This window comes from Lampetra fluviatilis, chromosome 35, assembly GCF_964198595.1.
Source record: "Lampetra fluviatilis chromosome 35, kcLamFluv1.1, whole genome shotgun sequence".
Classification (NCBI taxonomy): domain Eukaryota; kingdom Metazoa; phylum Chordata; class Hyperoartia; order Petromyzontiformes; family Petromyzontidae; genus Lampetra; species Lampetra fluviatilis.
Window position 1 is genome coordinate 3,237,979 of NC_136309.1, and position 20,357 is coordinate 3,258,335.

A 20,357-nucleotide genomic window follows, 5' to 3' on the forward strand; every position below is an offset into this window, starting at 1 on the left:
TCACCGCTCGGCGCTGGGTGACTCGGTGATAAGCTAAGTCAGGTCTAGACTCTGGGTGGTGGGTGACTCAGTGATAAGCTAAGTCAGGTCTAGACTCTGGGTGGTTCACCGCTAGGCGCTGGGTGACTCAGTGATACGCTAAGTCCAGGTCTAGACTCTGGGTGGTTTACCGCTAGGGGCTGGGTGACTGAGTGATAGGCTAAGTCAGGTCTAGACTCTGGGTGGTTTACCGCTAGGCGCTGGGTGACTCAGTGATAGGCTAAGTCCAGTCCTAGACTCTGGGTGGTGGGTGACTCAGTGATAGGCAAAGTCCAGGTCTCGACTCTGGGTGGTGGGTGACTCGGTGATAAGCTAAGTCAGGTCTAGACTCTGGGTGGTGGGTGACTCAGTGATAGGCTAAGTCCAGGTCTAGACTCTGTGTGGTGGGTGACTAAGTGATAAGCTAAGTCAGGTCTAGACTCTGGGTGGTGGGTGACTCAGTGATAGGCTAAGTCAGGTCTAGACTCAGGGTGGTGGGTGACTCAGTGATAAGCTAAGTCCAGGTCTAGACTCTGGTAAAAAAAATGAGTTTAGTCGTTTAGTTTAGATAGACGCGAACACACCTTTTTTTCCACTGCCTACATCCGAGCCAGCACGGTGCCCTTAACGGCACGGGGTGGGGTTTTGTTGTCATTGCTCCACTGGGGGTGTTAGCTGTGCCGGAACCGGAACCGAACCGTGATACGCCGCCGGCCTCAGATTTTATCTGGCTGCCGCCTGATGATGCCCGGTGTCATCACTGGCGAAACGTGCAGGACACTGCTAGACATTGGGTGACTTGCCACTAGGCATGGGTTGAGTTAGTGCTAGACATTGGGTGACTTTACGCTAGGCGTGGGGTGAGTTAGTGCTAGACATTGGGTGACTTAACACTCGGCGTGGGGTGAGTTAGTGCTAGACATTTGGCATGGCGTTACAGTGCTGAGCATGGGGTGGGATAGCGTTGGCAATGTTTTTATTTAGGTTTTAGGGTCAGGTCAACCACTGTGTGTGTGTGTGTGTGGGTCTGTCCCACTCTGTGTGTGTGTGGGTCTATCCTACTGTGTGTGTGTGTGTGGGTCTGTCCCACTCTGTGTGTGTGTGGGTCTATCCTACTATGTGTGTGTGTGTGGGTCTATCCCGCTGTGTGTGTGTGTGTCTGTCCCGTGACAAGCGAACCTTCACGACACTTCACGTGGCCCTCTCGAAGTGCACCTAGCCGGGCACAAGCGCCGTGGTGACGCCACCGCCACTCAGCGGTGAACTCCGTCTGTTGTGGAAAGAGGGCAGTTCGAATGTCACGTGCAAGCACAATTCAACGTGTTGTACTATATGTGTATGCTACTACGTCCATGCTCCCCGCGACCACCAACCCGCGCTGACCATTGCGATTAGGTTTGGTCGAATAACCCCCCAAGGTCACCTGCAGTCCGTGGAGATAGGCCGTCATCCAGCAGTGGCGTTGACAAGAGGTTTGCGCGCACGTGGATTGTACAAACCTTGCTTCATCTTGGTTGTCAAACACAGTGGGGGTCTCTCTCCCTCTCTGCTTAGCAGCTGGGATTACAATAATTAGACCGTATTCTGGATTATAACCCCCACCACCACTCCCTCCACCGCGTATTTTAAAATGTGAAAGTCGAGGGCGCAGTTGTTCGTATAATTGCGGAGAAAACGGTCAACGTTCGCCAAACAAAATTACCGAGTCAAGACAGCACACGACGACGTCTCATTAACTCAAAGCACTGATTAGACTAATGGACGAGTTGTGGTCTTAATTGCATTGCACATCAATTAGCGGCAATCAGCCATCGGGTTTGATAATATAATTAAACAAAACAAAACTGCTATTGGAGGTAATGAATGGTATCGGTGCGCTGAGTCACTGGAGCATTCTGTGGATGAACGAGTGAATGGAAATCAGTCGGTCACGTCTCAGAAGCCAAGCGGGGATGAGCCTGGACATTTCTTGGATGGGGTAACGACATCATCAACAACAGCAACCACCCCCACCGCCACCACAGAGGCATGCTAGGTCGCGATAGGTGGCTAAGGATCTGTGGTGCGTTGCGGAACATTCACGGGGCGAATAGAGATGGGGGGGGGAGTTGTTTGATAATTATTTTTTTCAACCTTTTTAAAATATTATATTTGGCATAAAACTAACTCTGGGTCGCTTCTGTCCGTGTGTGTGTTTGTACGTGTGTGTGTGTTTGTGTGTGTGTGTTTGTGTGTGTACGTGTGCGTGTGTTTGTACGTGTGTGTTTGTACGTGTGTGTTTGTACGTGTGTGTTTGTACGTGTATGTGTGTGTGTGTGTTTGTACGTGTATGTGTGTGTGTGTTTGTACGTGTGTGTGTTTGTACGTGTGTATTTGTACGTGTATGTGTGTGTTTGTACGTGTGCGTGTGTTTGTACGTGTGCACAGAGGAGCGACGCTCACAACAATGAGCGGAGCGCCGGGTGGCTAAAACACAGCAAGTAGGCACAGTAGGGGGCACAGGTGGTGCATCGGGCCAGTCATCTCAGTCAGTCCACCCATGGCACCTAGGTCTGTCCCGTGACCTCCTGCCAGCGGGCGGTCGACACTTCACGTGGCCTTAACGTGCACATAGTCTGGTACAAGCGTCGTGGTGACGTCACCGCCACTTAGTGGCGAATGGCGGTAGTTGTTAGACGTGTGTGTGTGTGTCGGGGGGGAGTGGTAGTGCAACAGTTAGCGCTACGCTGCGCTACGAACCCAGCGAACCGAGTTCGATTCCCGCTCACGGCCAACACCAGTGACGATTATCTGAACGGGTCCTGGGCCTCCCCTAGGTCGACTCAGCCTCAAATGAGTACCCGGTGCGATGCGTAAACATCGCCACTGGGGAGACAAAGGCGGCCGGGCGTGGTGTGGGCCACCCACCCCCTCGTGTACCGTGGCGGCCTTCACAGGTGCTCGCTAACAGCACTTGCCCCCAGAGTCTATTAAGGCTATAGGGGGATATTTGTCTTTGCTTTTTGTATATATCACAGCTGCGGTGATTAATAAATTAGCTGTCGGGTGGTTAAGGAGTCTCACATTGCCATATGACACTCATACAAACGGGTTCGTGTTTATAATAATAATAACATAATAATAATGATCATACGACAAGGCGAGATGGATGACATTCAGCACTGGTTAGATTCCTGCTGGGCAGTGCCAGGTTGCTGCTGCTGCTGCTGCTGTTGTTGTTGTTGCTTTGCGTCTGCTGCTATTGTCTTTTCCACTGGCACATCCGGGCCATCACGGCACGGGTGTTGTTTTTTTATCTCCTTCTATTGGGGCTGTTTGCCGAGCCGAGCCGGAGACATCTCGTGCTGGTTCGGGGCCAAATCAGGGCCAGGGATGACTCGTTCAGTTGCTTCATTGAATCTGGAATATTCCGGATCACAGTTCCCAGGAAGTTATTATATATATATATATTTACTGCCACACCACATCCATCCACGCCACATGAAATCTGATGAACATGAGTCTGTTCATCGGTCACAGTAATATAGGAGTATTATTCATAATAATACTAGTGTGCTCTCGTGGTAGTGCCTTAACCCAATAATTCCTACTCCAAGCACAGGCAGGCGAAAGGGCAGCAGCGTTCCTAGAGAGGTGGGGGTTGGGGGGTTGGGTGAAATCTTGAGCGAGAAGTTACGCTGCGGTCACGATCGCTTCGCGAAGCAATCTGTTTTTCCTTTTTAAACATCGTGCAACTAGTGACCGTGTCACACTCGGCTTCAATGACATCATCCGATCGTATGAGCGGGGCCTAAGTGCGCTTGGGCAGGACACGTGGCTGGAAAGGACGATGGACAACAACAACAATAATCAACAACAACAACAACAACGGGGTGGCAGCCAAGAGATGGAACGCATCCCAGGAGGACGTCCCGGCGCGGAGGAGATGGAGCGATGGAATCAGCTCGTCGTTGCAGCCGCTGGATGGATCGTCGTATCGCAAGCGGATCGTGCGACGTGGCGGTGATGGCGGCGGCGGCGGTGACGGCTTGGGGTTGGCCATCATCCAGCAGTAGATTGACCATGGCTGCTGATGACGATGATGAGTGATGAATAAGTAAAACAACTTAAAACATCTTGTGATGTTTACTGCCCCATGAGCTTCAAAAAAATAATCGATTGTAATCGACGTCAACCGATGCGCCGTTGCAATCCCTCGTTGTGAAGTCGCCTCCACACATCACCCACGAGGTGAGCGCCCGAATCGCCCCCCGAAACTGCGTAACTCGATCGCCTGCAGCAGAAACATTAAAAACCCCCACGGCTTTTTGGTGACCCCCCACCCCCCCGAGCGAGTAGTCACCCAGCAAAGGCAAATCGCAGTTCAATTGCATGCAACCGTGTTCCGCGACTGCTCGCAAGCAGTTGCAGAGGCGCCCGCGTACGAGAGATCAATTTGCATGCAACCGGGTCGAATGCAACCGATTGCATGCAACTATTCGCACAGAGACGTCCATATGTAAGCAGTTCAATTGCATGCAACCGTGTTGTGCGACTGTTCGCAAGCAGTTGCAGAGGCGCCCGCGTATTAGAGATTCATTTGCATGCAACCGGGTTGTATGCAACCGATTGCATGCAACCAGTCGCACAGAAACGTCCACACGTAAGCTGCTCAATTGCATGCAACCGTGTTGTGCGACTGTTCGCAAGCAGTTGCAGAGGCGCCCGCGTATTAGAGATTCATTTGCATGCAACCGGGTTGTATGCAACCGATTGCATGCAACCAGTCGCACAGAAACGTCCACACGTAAGCAGTTCAATTGCGTGCAACCGTGTTGCGCGAATGAATGTTCGGCAGGGCGCGGACGCGGCTTGCGTGGATTAATCGATTGGCTATGACTGCGCTGTCCGCCACGATGTGAACGACACGATGATGAATACATCGTCGGTAGGCCGATGTGGTGTGTCGGATGTGGGAGGAAAAAAACTAAAAGTAAAACAATAATCGTTTCGGGCGGTCGCCGACTCGCCTGCTCACCGGACGGACAGACGTGGCTGACATTAAGCGCTGGGCATCGTGGGAGTTAAACAAAATTTGGTATTCATCTTCTTGGTTCTTTCGGTAAAGTCACGTAGAAGGGAAATAATAAAATAATAAAAATAAAACATTATAAAATAGAATAAAAATAAAGCAAAATACAATTATGTTATTATTTCCCTTCTACGTGACTTTACCGAAAGAACCAAGAAGATGAATCCCTGCAGTCACGAAAGCTTTACATCGAAAATTTGGTATTTTTAAAGTTCGTGATCAATGGGGATAAGGGCAATGGACAGCCCCCAGTTTCATCCCAGGCGTGTCACGGGCGCCGATTTGTGGCTTCCCCGCAGCGGTTTTGTCCCGGACTCGCTTCAGTCAGTGATCATCGGCACGGCGGTAGCCCTTGGCGGCTATTAGCCGTCGTCTCTCTCACTGCCGCGAGTGTTCGCGGAGGTGGTCACTGGCTCCGGGTTGCATCCCCGCCCGACGCCGAACTCGCATTTCACGAGATTTTGGCAGACTTTCTCTCCGCCCCAAAGAACAGACGCGGCCCTCCAATTGCTCGTTCACGTCACTGCCGGTGGCAAGGGGCCTCCACCATAGCGAACCCAAGCATGGTGCGGGCGAGGTGGGGGGGGGGGGTGTATTTGGTCTACCAGACAGGTTTCAAGAGGTGAGGAGTTCCCACTCTCTACCCCACCACGTACGCGACCTGCCAATCGACTCGTGATGTTACCCATCTGACACTGCTGCGTGGACAGAGGTGACGGTGGGGGGGTGGGCGGATGAGCGGGTGGGCACGGTTGAGAAATTGACGTAATTGTTTCAACTGCAGCGCACGGGAAATTGCATCGAACCGGCGACCTCTGGATTTCAAATCCACGACACCGTGGCAGGATCCGCCGCTACATGCTCGGGGCAGGTTTAGGACAACACTTTGCTGGCAATTGTCACTGGCTACGCTAGTTTTGTTTTTTAACTACGAGGCAACTGTTGCAAAGCAATCCATGGTCAAACAGCCCCCTCCCCACTCCGCCACCGTTGCGGCGTGCTACCGGTTACACGGCGGCAAACGTTCCCTGGGCAAAATTATTTGACGGTGAAATTGGCGTGGGGGTGTGTGCGAAAGATGCGCCGTGGGGGAGGAGCAGGGCCGGATCAAGATTGTGTAGGCCCCTGGGCAACAGGTACTGTGAGGAAAACAAAGTTCAATAAAAATACAATTTTATTTTTACAAGGCTGACAACAAATAAAATTCAGCATTCGCAAGTGAAACAACTTTTCACATAATCTCTGGAGGCACTCCAGCCGGCGTAGCCCCTAAAGCCCCGTGCCTTAATCCGGCCCTGGGTTCGGAGGAACCGCTGGGACTGGAGTTGAGTTGGAGCCGAGAGGGCCGCGATTTGGGCTTCTGTGTGTTTTGGGTCGCGGGAATTAATTTCTACCGAGATCTGGCAGCGACGTCGTGTCGAACTTGCCTGCGATACACTGGAGACGATTGGATGATAGACATCGGGCTGACTGAGAAATATTGTTCGGGTTTGGACTGTGGGAAAAGGTGGAAATCTTGTCACTCAGCCACCCATGAGAATAGGTTTTCCCATTTTTTTCTGGCAGCAAAACAGGTGTTAAGATGTTAAAACAACAAACAGAAAACTTTTACAAGGAATCATGTCTGCATTAACCACAATACGTGTGGTCAGAATGGAAACAAAAAAACATACTCTGATAGCATTTGCATTGTCTTTGAAACTGATTGGTCCACACCAGAGACAGTTTTATTTCGAGCCTAGTTTCAAACGGTGTTAGACCAGAAGACGCCAAAATATATTCTCATATTTTGGTACTGGCAAAGGAAATCCCATGATGTAGCTACTCACCCACCCACTTACTCATCCACTTACCCACCCACCCAGCCAGTTGCTCACCCACTCAGCCATTCTCTCACCCACCCACTCATTCACTCACCCACTAATTCACTCATCCACTCAGCCACCCACTCACCCACTCGCCAACTCACTCACCCACCCACCTCATAGGGTTGCCACCCATCCGCGAATTGGCATCAGCGTTCGGGTGTCAATAATTGATGTTGTTTTGCATTTCGTTGAACTTGATAACGGACCTAGGTGGGTGTTGACTGTGGAATAGGTGGGCAACCCCTAGCCCTGCAGGTCACCACGGGGCGAAAACCTCCCGCTATAAGATGTGGGGCCATGTTGGCAGCTATACCTTCACTGTTTATGTCACGATGGGTTAGTTAGTTGTATTCGTTGAACGTACGCATACATTAAAAAAATGAGCTGTATTTCTCTAGCTATATTTAATTGTTGTTTTTTTTATATTCAAATATATAAATGAGAAAAAAAACGTTCAAATGTGAATGAATGGAGAGGCTAGCTTATATAACTTGCAGTATCAATATTTATATGTACACAGTCGTTTTAAAAATTAAAAGCAAAAGTAGCGTTTGCTATATTAAGTCGGTACGCACCGTGTTTTAATAAAGTAGCTTAATCGATGTCCGACTTCACCCGCGAGTTCATTATTAACTGGAATGAAAACGTCAATAGGTTTTGAAGTAAAAAAATAATCGATCTTGTCATCGTCGTCGAGTTGTGAGTTGTCCTCTTTGGTTTTTTTTGTTTGTCGTTGCCCTGTCTGACTGCCCCGGTGAACGTGCGACGTTCGGGCGACGTTGGGTCAACAATTCCGACCTCACGCCAACGTCAGCCCGACGTTGAGCGTTACTTACTGGGCGTGCGATATTTCAATTGCTGCCCTGTCCTTTGGGTAATGAGACGCGCCGGAAAGTAAGACGCACCCCCCCCCCCCCACGTAAACAACGCGTGTCCGGTGTCAATCAAGTTACATGTAAACCTGGTCCAAAAGACAAAGATCCCCCGTATAGCCTTAACAGACTGTTGGGGCAAGTGCTGTAAGCGAGCAACCTATGGAGGCCGGCACCGTCGCACGCACGGAAGGGGTGGGTGGCCAGCACCACGCCCGGCCGCCTTTGTCTCCCCAGTGGCGATGTTTACACACCGCACCAGGTTCTCATTTGAGGCTGAGTCGACCTAGAGGAGGCCCAAGATCCGGTTCAGATAATCGTCACCGGTGTTGGCCGTGAGCGGGAATCGAACTTGGATCGTAGCACAGCGCGCTAAACGCTACACTATAAAATACAAAGATCCCCTGTATAACCTAAACAGATGCTTTGGACAAGTGCTGTTAACGAGCACAAACACACAGATTCCGTGTATAGGTGGTTCCTACCAGTATACACCGTGTGGGTTGACGTCCATGTGTACGGACGCTGTATAGGCGATGCATGCGCGCCCTCTGCTGTTGACTGGGTCATGTGACCCTCGCACGCCCAGGCGGCTTTAAACGGGCCGCGGGCACTGACTGGCTGGACGGGGGGAGCTGGGGATGCGGTACAGGAGGAGGAGGATGCGGAGGAGCTCGGTCTCTCTCTGTTGGGGGAGGAGGCTCGTGAATGACGCTGATACTCGGAGGTTAGAGGCAGTCGCCCTCCGGCAACGACGGAGGACGAAGGAGCGACGCTCACAACAAAAATACAGCGAGGTGGCAGTTAGGGGGGGTCATCGGTGGTGCAGTCAACCCATGGCACCAACTGGGTCTGTCCCGTGATCTCATCCCCCTGCACCTAGCCTGGCACAGCAGTCAACCCATGGCACCACCTGGGTCTGCCCCGTGACCTCCTCCTCCTGCACCTAGCCTGGTACAGCAGTCAACCCATGGCACCACCTGGGTCTGCCCCGTGACCTCCTCCTCCTCCTGCACCTAGCCTGGCACAGCAGTCAACCCATGGCACCACCTGGGTCTGCCCCGTGACCTCCTCCTCCTGCACCTAGCCTGGCACAGCAGTCAACCCATGGCACCTGCAGGGTCTGTCCCATGACCTCCTGCACCTAGCCTGGCACAGCAGTCAACCCATGGCACCACCTGGGTCTGCCCCGTGACCTCCTCTTCCTGCACCTAGCCTGGCACAGCTGTCAACCTAAGGCACCTGCTGGGTCTGTCCCTTGACCTCCTCTTCCTGCACCTAGCCTGGCACAGCAGTCAACCCATGGCACCACCTGGGTCTGCCCCGTGACCTCCTCCTCCTGCACCTAGCCTGGCACAGCAGTCAACCCATGGCACCTGCAGGGTCTGTCCCGTGACCTTCTGCACCAAGCCTGGCACAGCAGTCAACCCATGGCACCACCTGGGTCTGCCCCGTGACCTCCTCCTCCTGCACCTAGCCTGGCACAGCAGTCAACCCATGGCACCTGCAGGGTCTGTCCCGTGACCTCCTGCACCTAGCCTGGCACAGCAGTCAACCCATGGCACCACCTGGGTCTGCCCCGTGACCTCCTCTTCCTGCACCTAGCCTGGCACAGCTGTCAACCTAAGGCACCTGCTGGGTCTGTCCCTTGACCTCCTCTTCCTGCACCTAGCCTGGCACAGTAGTCAACCCATGGCACCACCTGGGTTTGCCCCGTGACCTACCAGCAGCGAGTCTTCGACACTTCCCGTGACGGCCTCAAAGTGAACCTAGCCTGGCACAAGCGCCGTGGTCACCGCCACTTAACGGCTGTTGTTAAATGTGGCCTTAAGCGAGCAGTGTATTTGGTGCATGAGTTTGTAAACATCGGCACTGGGGAGACAACGTTGGCTGAGGCGGGGTGCCCCAGGGAGAGGTGGGGGTGAGGGAGGCGTCGCTAAGCAACGGGTCCTTCCACTCCTAGTAAACAAATTATTTGATGATGCTGCTGCTGCTGCTTCAATGTTGGCATTGGTGCACACAAAAAATAATATATAACAAGAAGCTCTACACACTCGTCAGAAACGCTGTGTGACCTTAAACAGTAAATTTATACTGGTAGGAACGAAGTGGACCAGACCACCAATAGATTATATCGTCCGTCCGTCCGTCCGTGTATCAACATCGCCCCCTACTGCAAACACTTGGCATGACCCTGTCCGACAAGATGGCCGCCCGCTCCCCCTGCGATCTGTGAAATAAACAAGATGGCCGTCGCTTCCGGCGCCTCACGGCGAAACTTTAAACACTAGAATACAGTAATTTTTTCTTTAGCTCCTCTATACCCGGTCGATATCCCTGTACCGGTTCTAAGTATTATTCCTACCAGCCCACCCCGCAGGGTCCTGTTATAAAAGGCAACTTTTCGGGTGATTGCCCATGTTAAACAGTACGTAAACATTTTGATTTAAAGCTTTCGTGACTGCAGGGATTCATATTCTTGGTTCTTTCGGTAAAGCCACGTAGAAGGGAAATAATAAAATAATAAAACATTTAAAACCAAAAACTATATTATTTTATTATTTCCCTTCTACGTGACTTTACCGAAAGAACCAAGAATATGATTTTATTATTTTATTTCTATTATTATTTCTATTATTTTTATTTTTTATTATTTATTCTTACCTACGTGACTTTACCAGAAAACCCCTAAGAGTATGAATCCCTGCAGTCACGAAAGCTTTAAATAAAAAAAGTATGATTATGGTTCTGATTAGACTCGTAGCCCCCGCCCCCTCGTCACGTAACCCCGCCTATCTATGTTAACCACGCCCTCTTTAACTAGCCCCGCCCTTTATGATAACATAGCCCCGCCCATTATTATATTGTAACCCCGCCCTTTATTATAATGTAGCCCCACCCTTTATTACAATGAAGCCCCGCCCTTTATTATAATGAGTCCCCGCCTTTATTATAATGTAGCCCCCCTTTTATTATAATGTAGCCCCCCCTTTATTACAATGAAGCCCCCCCCCTTTATTATAATGAAGCCCCGCCCTTTATTATAATGAAGCCCCGCCCTTTATTATAACATAGCCCCGCCCTCTTTAACTAGTCCCGCCCTTTATTATAATGTAGCCCCGCCCTCTTTAACTAGTCCCGCCCTTTATTATAATGAGGCCCCGCCCACCTTCCCTCTTCGACCGGCCCCCGACCGCTCCCCAAGGCCGCGCGGTTTGCGGCTCCTTGGCTCCCTCCACCACCACCACCACCCCCAGGGTCTCCCACAACCACAACAACAACCACCACCACCCCCAACCACCCTCAGTGCGGGTACCAGATGCGAAGAGGAGGAGGAGGGCGAGGAGGAGGAGGAGGCGGCAGCGGTGCGGCCAGGTGAGCGCCCACACCGAGGTGCGGATTAGCAGCGAGGCCTCCTTCCCCGCAGGGCTCGGCCTGACGAGGTGGTTGATTCCACTCTCGATTCTCTTCGTCTTCTTGTCACTTCACTGCCTGTGAGCCGGGCACTCACGGCTTGACGACCACTACTACTGTGTACTTACTGTGTACTTACTGTACTCACACGCCTCTACCACCACCACCACCACGCTCCACCGTGCCGCGTGTTTTTATCGATCCTTACGAGGTGAGGAGAATCTACCCCAACCACCACCACCCCCTCCCTCTCTCTTCTCTCTCATCACCACCATCCTCCACCTCTTCTCTCACGACCTCTCACGTGGGGGGCTCCTCGGTCTGAGGGGGTCGTGGGTCCCCCCCCCAAACTCTCTCCCCGGTTCACGCTTTCCCGCGTGAGTCGGGGGATGCGATCTCTCCTCCTCTTTACATCTCCTCATCTCCACCCTCTCCTCACGTAAACCTCGTCTGACGATGGGTCCCTGACGAGGTTAAAGTTATCCACGCTCCTTCATATCTCTCTCCCCACCTCCTCCTCCACTCTGCCTCGTCTGGCCACCGTTCTCCGTCGTCGTCTTTCACGTGGACTGTACCCTGACGACGTGAAGTCTACAACACCTCACCTCGCCTCACCTCATGAGGCGAGGTGGTTGTAGTGGAGGTTGTTGTGGTGTAGTGGAGGTGGTTGTGGTGTAGTGGAGGTGGTTGTGGTGTAGTGGAGGTGGCTGTGGTGTAGTGGTGGTTGTGATGTAGTGGAGGTGGTTGTGGTGTAGTGGAGGTGGTTGTGGTGTAGTGGAGGTGGTTGTGGTGTAGTGGAGGTGGCTGTGGTGTAGTGGAGGTGGTTGTGGTGTAGTGGTGGTTGTGATGTAGTGGAGGTGGTTGTGGTGTAGTGGAAGTGTTTGTGATGTAGTTGGAGGTGGTTGTGGTGTAGTGGAGGTGGTTGTGGTGTAGTGGAGGTGGTTGTGGTGTTGTGGATGTGGTTGTGGTGTCGTGGAGGTGGTTGTAGTGTAGTGGAGGTGGTTGTGGTGTAGTGGAGGTGGTTGTAGTGTAGTGGAGGTGGTTGTGGTGTAGTTGGTGGTTGTGGTGTAGTGGATGTGGTTGTGGTGTAGTGGAGGTGGTTGTAGTGTAGTGGAGGTGGTTGTGGTGTAGTGGAGGTGGTTGTGGTGTAGTTGGTGGTTGTGTAGTGGAGGTGGTTGTGGTGTAGTGGAGGTAGTTGTGTAGTTGGTGGTTGTGGTGTAGTGGAGGTGGTTGTGGTGTAGTGGAGGTAGTTGTGGTGTAGTTGGAGGTAGTTGTGGTGTAGTTGGTGGTTGTGGTGTAGTTGGAGGTGGTTGTGGGGTAGTGGAGGTGGTTGTGGTGTAGTTGGAGGTGGTTGTGGTGTAGTGGAGGTGGTTGTGGTGTAGTGGAGGTGGTTGTGGTGTAGTTGAGGTGGTAGTGGAGGTGGTTGTGGTGTAGCGGAGGTGGTTGTGGTGTTGTGGATGTGGTTGTGGTGTAGTTGTGGAGATGGTTGTGGTGTAGTTGTGGAGATGGTTGTGGTGTAGTTGGAGGTGGTTGTGGTGTAGTTGTGGAGGTGGTTGTGGTGTAGTTGTGGAGGTGGTTGTGGTGTTGTTGTGGAGGTGGTTGTGGTGTTGTTGTGGAGGTGGTTGTGGTGTTGTTGTGGAGGTGGTTGTGGTGTTGTTGTGGAGGTGGTTGTGGTGTTGTTGTGGTGTAGTTGGAGGTGGTTGTGGTTTTGTAGTGGTTGTAGTGGTAGTGGTGTAGTGGATGTCGTTGTGGTGTTGTGGAGGTGGTTGTGGGGTTGTGGATGTGGTTGTGGTGTAGTGGATGTGGCTGTACTGTGCAGTGCATAGTCGGTGGTGTTGTGGTGGTGGTAATTGTGCTTCGTGGTTTCGGTGTTGGGAGTGTTTGTGACGGTGCTGGAGATGGCTGTGGTAAATTATGTGGGTTCGTAGTTCGTTTCCAGCGTGTGGGATGTTTGTTTATAGTTTTGCGCATGTTTATAATCATGTTGATTCTATGTTTAGGACGGAGCTTATGTGTGTGGCCTGTGTGATGCTGTTGTGGTATTGATTCAGTTGATTATTTTTCGCATGCACATTACACACCTTGGGTCAATAATATGATAAACCTTCGTCAATTGTAGGAAGATCTTCAAACACAAACTCACACGGTTTGCCCGTATTCTTGTGCAGGGAAATTTAGTTTTTAGGTCCATACGGCGTTCAAACAATTGTTTTGTCCCTTGTGATGGAGCTTATGTTGTATGAACGTTGAGATGTATAATGGGCATGGGGTGATCAATAACGTCTCAATTGGTCAGTAATAAGGTGATAAGGTGTTAACAGGTATGCATATATTTCGATTTGAAGCTTTCGTGACTGCAGGGATTCCTCTTCTTGGTTCTTTCGGTAAAGTCACGTAGAAGGGAAATAATAAAATAATAAAAAGAAAACATAATAAAATTATTCGCACTATTTTCTTATTTGTTTTATTATTTCCCTTCTACGTGACTTTACCGAAAGAACCAAGAAGAGGTTTAATATACATACATATTTTTTACGTTTTGATTGCTTAACGCATTGAAAATGTTTAGCACGCGACTGGTTCTGACTTGCAACCCTTGTATTTACTCCCTTGTTCAAGAAAAGAAGGGCTTATGATAGCGGTTATGTGGTTGTTACTGTGGTGAAGAGTTAATCAATGTTCTGACACGAGTGCTTAGTGATTGGTACCGTCTGGGTTTCAGGTGTAAAGTACCGTGCATACGCGTTGGGCGTGGCGGTAGTGGCACATTTTATAATGTCTGCTACTGGTTGCAGTGGGTGGTTATTTTGAACCTGGTAGTTATTCATCTCTGCAACGAGTTTCATGACCAAGGGGCAGAGAAGACGGACGAACAGAATGTTTGGTCAAGGCGGGTCTGTGGGTCGCTGTGCGGGTCTGTGGGTCGCTGTGCGGGTCTGTGGGTCGCTGTGCGGGTCTTTGGGTCGCTGTGTGAGTCTGTGGGTCTCTGTGCGAGTCTGTGGGTCTCTGTGCGGGTCTGTGGGTCTCTGTGCGAGTCTGTGGGTCGCTGTCCGGGTCTGTGGGTCTCTGTGCGAGTCTGTGGGTCTCTGACTCTCTGTGCGAGTCTGTGGGTCGCTGTGCGGGTCTACGGGTCTTTGGGAGTTTTGGCAGTGTGAGTTTCACGACCTCTATGCGAGTCTACCTGGAGACCAAGTCACGAGAGACTGTCAGATCTTGGAGGTCTCACCTTTCCACTGTGCAGGGGCATCTTCCGGATCTGGCGGAAGGTGGAGCGCTTTCGCATTGAGTAGTTGTGGTGGCGGTGATAGCCATGATGTCTTCATCCTTGATCCTGAAAATAAAAACCGACCAGGTATCTCAGGGGAAGGTTGGGAGTTCATATATCCTGGTCGTGATGATGTCTTCAGTGGTTACAGGGCATGATACATTAATTTCGTGTCAATCTTACCAACTTGCATGTTGAACGTCTTTCGCACCGTGCCAATCGGAGGCGCGCGGGAAGGACTACAAGCTAAACAAAGAAAAAGGCAGTTCTAAAGAAATTCGTTTTTCACCATTTGTGGGGGTTACAGGCCCCCCCCCACCGCACCTAAATCATCATCATCAGCAGTGCATAGCTCCTCGAGCAGGTGCGACTGATGAGCGAGGAGGCATCACGCGCTCTTCACCTGTGACGCTGCTCACGTCCTATGGCGCGGTCGAGATGGCTCCCACTCGCTGAAGGGCCTGGCCTGCAGTTGGGGCAGAGGTCGCAACCGGGTACCCGATACCCGGCTACCCGTACCCGGCCGGGTACGGGTAGCCGTTTGCGACCCTGGTGCGGCCGGGTACGGGTAGGTCGTGAGTCACTGGTGAGTCACCGTTTGTCACTCATTTTCCAACGTCTTGTCTCTTTTCACAATTCAAGTTCCTAGAATCAACCCACCCACGCCTGCAACATGGCTTCATCCCAGAGGTCGCAATCGGGTACCTGTACCCATACCCTACCCGATACCCGGCCGGGTACGGGTAGCCGGGTATCGGTTAGGGTACGGGTACCCGATTGCGACCCTGGTGCGGCCGGGTACGGGTAAGGAATCAAAACCCGTTTGCGACCTCTGAGTTGGGGCCGGCACCTGTACAGAGGCGGGTTGGGGCATCGGCCGTATCAGCCCTGCGCGTCTTCGTTCGTTTTGCAATCCGCTTGTCCTGGTGAGGGTCGCGCCTCCCCCCCCCCACCTGCGCTTCTGTTGACACTTTTTAGAGCTTTCACTTGTGGCCAGTTTGCTTCCGAAAATGAAGTGAATACCTTGGTGGGCTAACTCCGGCAGGATGGGGATGGTTTTAGTTTTATTTGCATGGTTTTTTGGGTGATGTGTTCGCCTTTTCCTGGACTTTGCACCACTACCGTGTCTTTGTACTGTTTGTTGTCGTAACCTTCTTACCCACCCCTGCTGAACATCGGTGAAAAAGAGCTTCATAGCTCATCGGATTCGGCCAGTATATATACATATTCCGATTCTAATACCATGCTGGTAAGTGCCAGTTGATGAATGCTTCATTAGACCCAGGACCAGTGCAGTTGTTCAGAAATCAATTCGCCACTGATGTCAGCTCCACGTTGTAGGACTGCAAAACGTTCAGCGTTGACTTAGGACCACCAGTGGATATTCACATCGATTCTGATATGAGCAGCCGACGATGCTGCTCGCAGTCGTGCATTCCACAGTTGTAACCACGTGCTCTCCGGAGAGGTTCCGTGGTGGTGGCGGCAGCGGCATGATAGAAGGAAACGTGGACGGAGAGGATATGGACACGACGAGCTGGGTTGCAAGATGGAACGTAGTAATAGCGTGGTCCCGGCCGGTATGATATCTGACATCGGCCCGTGAAGGAAGGGCAAAGGTGGAGGGAGTTGACAGCTGAGACATCGGTGGTGCCCTCTTGACCATGTGGTTAATGGATAGATGATGATGAGCATTGTGGTTGCTAGTGGATTTTGTCCTAAAGCTGCTGTCAGGCTGGGTCGGTGAGTAGGCAGGTGCACCGTCTGGGCAGGTAGGTGTGCGTTGGCTGTGCTGGTTGCTGGTGGTTAATGTTTGCTTTCTTTGTTTAGTTTAACATTTATTTACATTCTTTACGTCACTTACGGGCTGCAAGTTTAACCCCCTTCCTTACGATTAAGTGTGTGTGTCCTGTATAGGGGGAGCGGTAGTGTAGCGGTTAGCGCTACGAACCTGGCGACCCGAGTTCAATTTTTGCTCACGGTCATCATCAGTGACGATTGACTGCACTGGTCCTGGGCCTCCCTTAGGTCGACTCGGCCTCAAATGAGTACCTGGTGTGGTGCGTAATGACATTGCCGCTAGGGAAACGGAGGCGACTGGGCGTGGTGCTGGCCACCCACCCCCTCGTGTGCCATTCTGGCCTTCAAAGGTGCTCGCTAACAGCACTTGCCCCAACATTCTGTTAAGGCTATACGGGGGATCTTTGTCCTGTATACTTCACGTGGCCTTAAAGTGCAACCTTGCCTGGCACAGGCGCTGTGGTGACGTCACCATCACTTAGTGGCGAAATAGCGGTATTGGTATTGGTCCTGTATACGTACCTCAACATCATAATGAATTGTTGTTCTTATCCACTGCTGGATGAAGACATCCCCCGTCCTTGTTGCCGTTATACACGGCCCCGCGATGTTGCAAGCTATGAACTCTGTTCTCCACTCGTACTGATCTCACCCGCTGCCGTTTCCCCGCGGCCCGTTGTTTCTTTGGGCACGTTCTCTCCTTCGGGCTGCCGTTTCATCGAAGAAAGCAGTCGCCTTCCCATCCACCAGGGCCTCGATAACGTCCCTCGCCCATCGGTTGAAGTCATGCCAAGTCCCTTCATTTGGACCCACGTGCTTAACCTTCAACGCAGAGGTCGCAAACGGGTTTTGATTCCTTACCCGTACCCGGCCGCACCAGGGTCGAAAACGGGTACCCGTACAAACATCTTGTGAAGGACCCAACGCACAAGATCGCTGGGGGTTTTATCTTCCACAAAGCTCATGGTCCACCCTAAACCGCATCCACTGCACAAACCATGGCAGCAGATGCGGGATACCTGATGCACAAATGGAAATTTAAAAACTCTCCGGTAGTGTGCGACTGTGGTCATCCAGAACAAACCGTACAACATTTCATGACACAATGCCCGATCCACAGATACAAAGGAGACGTCGCAGCGATAACACTCAGCTACTCCTGACGCAGTTATCTGGCTGGACCACCTGGATGTGAAATTGTAGTTGCTGCTCTGCATCCACATCAGCCGTACGAAAGAAGAAGTACCATTCCATTGCTAGTCTTGCCCTCTGGCCATAATCATCATCATCTCGTGATGTGTCCTGCCCCCTAGTGCCCTGATTTTCACCAACAATACGATGCCTGATTCGCGTTTGTTTACCCGATCCACGGGTTCGTCATTCTGTCTCTCAGTGTTCGTATTCAACTGTTGTTGGTTTAGAGATCTCGTAAATGTAAAAGCGTTGTAAAACCAACTCCAGCCGACGACACAGCCAATGATTAAGGTTTGTCACGTGAACAAGATGTGCCAATAAGTTACTACTTCAGCACCCCCACCACTGGTATTGAAGAGCAAACCCACAAGAACAACATTTGAGTGAACGACGATTCGCTGGTGATTACAGCAACAACCAGCATCATTCGGCGATTGTCAGAATTGTGAAGTCTTAGTCATGTGACATAAAGCAAGCAGAACCCCTCCTTGCTTTGCCTTGTCGTATGCTTTTACATCATTTGTCTCGCTTTGTTCGTCAAAAAGAACACCCATCCATCCGCAAGCTGAGAAAAAGTTTGCTTTGGCAGGCCACGTCGCTACAAGGGGATTCAGCCCGGCAGTCGAGACTAACGAGGGAGTGGCAGGCAAAGGAGGAAGCACGCCCTGAGGAAGATGTTTCAGGATCAGAATCTTTATTTGGACTGGAGGTGGAATCTATAAAGCTTTTTTTTCTTTCACAGATGTCCAGTAGTGGCATGTGGGGTCAGAAAGTTGCAACAGTACAAACACACGGCATGAGTGCAAAGTATAGGAAAAGTAAGCAAATGACAAAAATTACTTTTTAACGTTCATTTGACTAGGTAAACCCCACTGAGCTATTAGCTTAATTTTCAACGAAGTGGCTTAAAGGTCGCTTCTGAAAAATAGCTATATTGCTCAGTGGGCCTTACCTGGTAAAATAAAAATAGATTTTAGTTTAACTGACCATTGATACTGGTAGGAACCCACTGGTTATAAAACTCAACATTTAACCTACTCACGCCGGCTTGTGCCCGCCCTCACAGTCGGCCATATTCGCGGAATACACCACGCCGCCATTGACCCTGGCCATTGACCGAGCAACCCAACGTTCCTACCAGCTCCCTCCGCAGTAATGTGTTACGTTCCTTTCGATATTAGGAAGCCACTGGAGCTTTGTACTTTTAAATCAAGATTGAAAACGAATTTCTCTCGAACTGCTTTTTGTATTCCGGTGTCCTTTACCCCCGCACCTCCGATTAGCACGGTTGGCTACGTGCGGCGTGAAATAAATTCAACAAACATACATTTCACTACCACATGCTGTATTTACACATGAAAGCACTGTTTATGCATTCTGTACATTCCAAGATATGATGCGATTGCCTGGGAGAGCTCGCAGGCAAGCCACTGGGCACCGTGAGTACGTATGCAAAAATCTGTCAAAACTTGACCCCTCCCCCCTCCCTGTACGCACTCGTACTTTTTACACCCCCCCCTCCACCTGCATACGTACGCTTGAATCCTCTAGAACGAGGATTGAATCCTCTAGAACGACGATCAAGGATTAATAACATTAACGTGTTTAAGCAAACAGATAGTCCACCGCCGGACTATCTAACTCATTTCAAGGCCAATGTAGACAAATTACACTGGTCAACACACTTTTTCTGGCAACGGTTTTAAGGTAATTTTGGGGTGCTGATTCCAAATCTGGCATCAGTTTTTGTCTATTACATCAGATATAAAATATTGCATTTTCAATAAAAACTGCAGAAGAAAAATATTAAATAAATGTGGATATCTACATAAAATGATATTAGAAACACACTATCCTAAAAATACAGTACCATATTTTAACACTAAAGCAGTCACTGACTCGCAACAACTTGCAATCATAAGTGACAGAGTTAATTTCGGGTAAAATCAATGAAAATGGGGTATACCGATAGCATAAAAATGAGATGTGATAGAGCAAATCTGAGATCAGTTTTGGAATCAGCACCCTGAAATTAGTCCAGGCCAGAAAAAAATGTTTTTTTTTGTTGACCAGTGTTATTATCGAGGCTTCACCCCACCCCCACCCGTTTGCTATGCGTACGTACATTGTCAGTAGACCCCCCATACGCAAGCGTACGCATTTTGGTTAACCCCCCCCCCCCCCCTCTATGCGTATGTACTAAATGGATGGCCCCTTAGTGCACACACAGCGCTCACCCGTCCCAAACGCTAGCCAGGCTCGGCCCTGCTTAGCTTCCGAGATCTGACGACGCGGGGTGCGCCTTCCAGCTGGTTTGGTCAGTTGGCACGGGGAATGAGTGTGGGTCGTTCCTGCAGGGTGTTCCCATGACTATCATCCATTTTTAAATGAATGTCATTTCGATGGATCTTTGAGCTCGGGTTGACACGACCATGTAGAATGAAGATATTTTATCGCACGAGTGCCATTGGTGTGACGGGCACGTCCACGGATTCTCTCGGGCCATCGTTAGCCGGGCTGCCAGTCACAGATCTCATCAGAATGGGGTGGGGGTGGTGTTTTGGTCCCCCCCGCCACCCCCCCCCCCCATTTTGTGTCCGCACACAACACGACAGAGAAATCTCTGTGGAGTGCATGATTAAAATGATGGTGCAGTTTATTCCTGGTTAGGCCTGTAGAGTCTCGGCGGCTTCCCTGTCACCATGTAAACCTGTGCGTGCGGTAGGTACGTACGTACGTGCGTGCGGTACGTACGTGCGTGCGGTACGTACGTACGTGCGTGCGGTACGTACGCACAAAGCTGCCACTTCCCGACATTGTGACACTTTGGATTAAGCTTCGCAAAAAATTGCCGT

At 50.9% G+C, this 20,357-nt stretch overlaps 1 protein-coding gene across 5 annotated transcripts in view; it reads left to right on the forward strand.

Annotated features, from left to right (window-relative positions):
* Positions 1–10,997: 10,997 nt before the first annotated feature.
* The window catches only part of LOC144944518 (lethal(2) giant larvae protein homolog 1-like), a 66,272-nt gene continuing 56,912 nt past the window's right edge, over positions 10,998–20,357 (forward strand). For 4 of the 5 annotated variants that reach the window (XM_078872729.1, XM_078872732.1, XM_078872731.1 and 1 more), the window contains exon 1: positions 10,998–11,204. The gene's annotated coding sequence lies outside the window, so the exon portion shown is untranslated. Of the gene's footprint in view, positions 11,223–20,357 lie in introns of all 5 variants that reach the window. The other variant, XM_078872730.1, reaches the window with a different exon arrangement.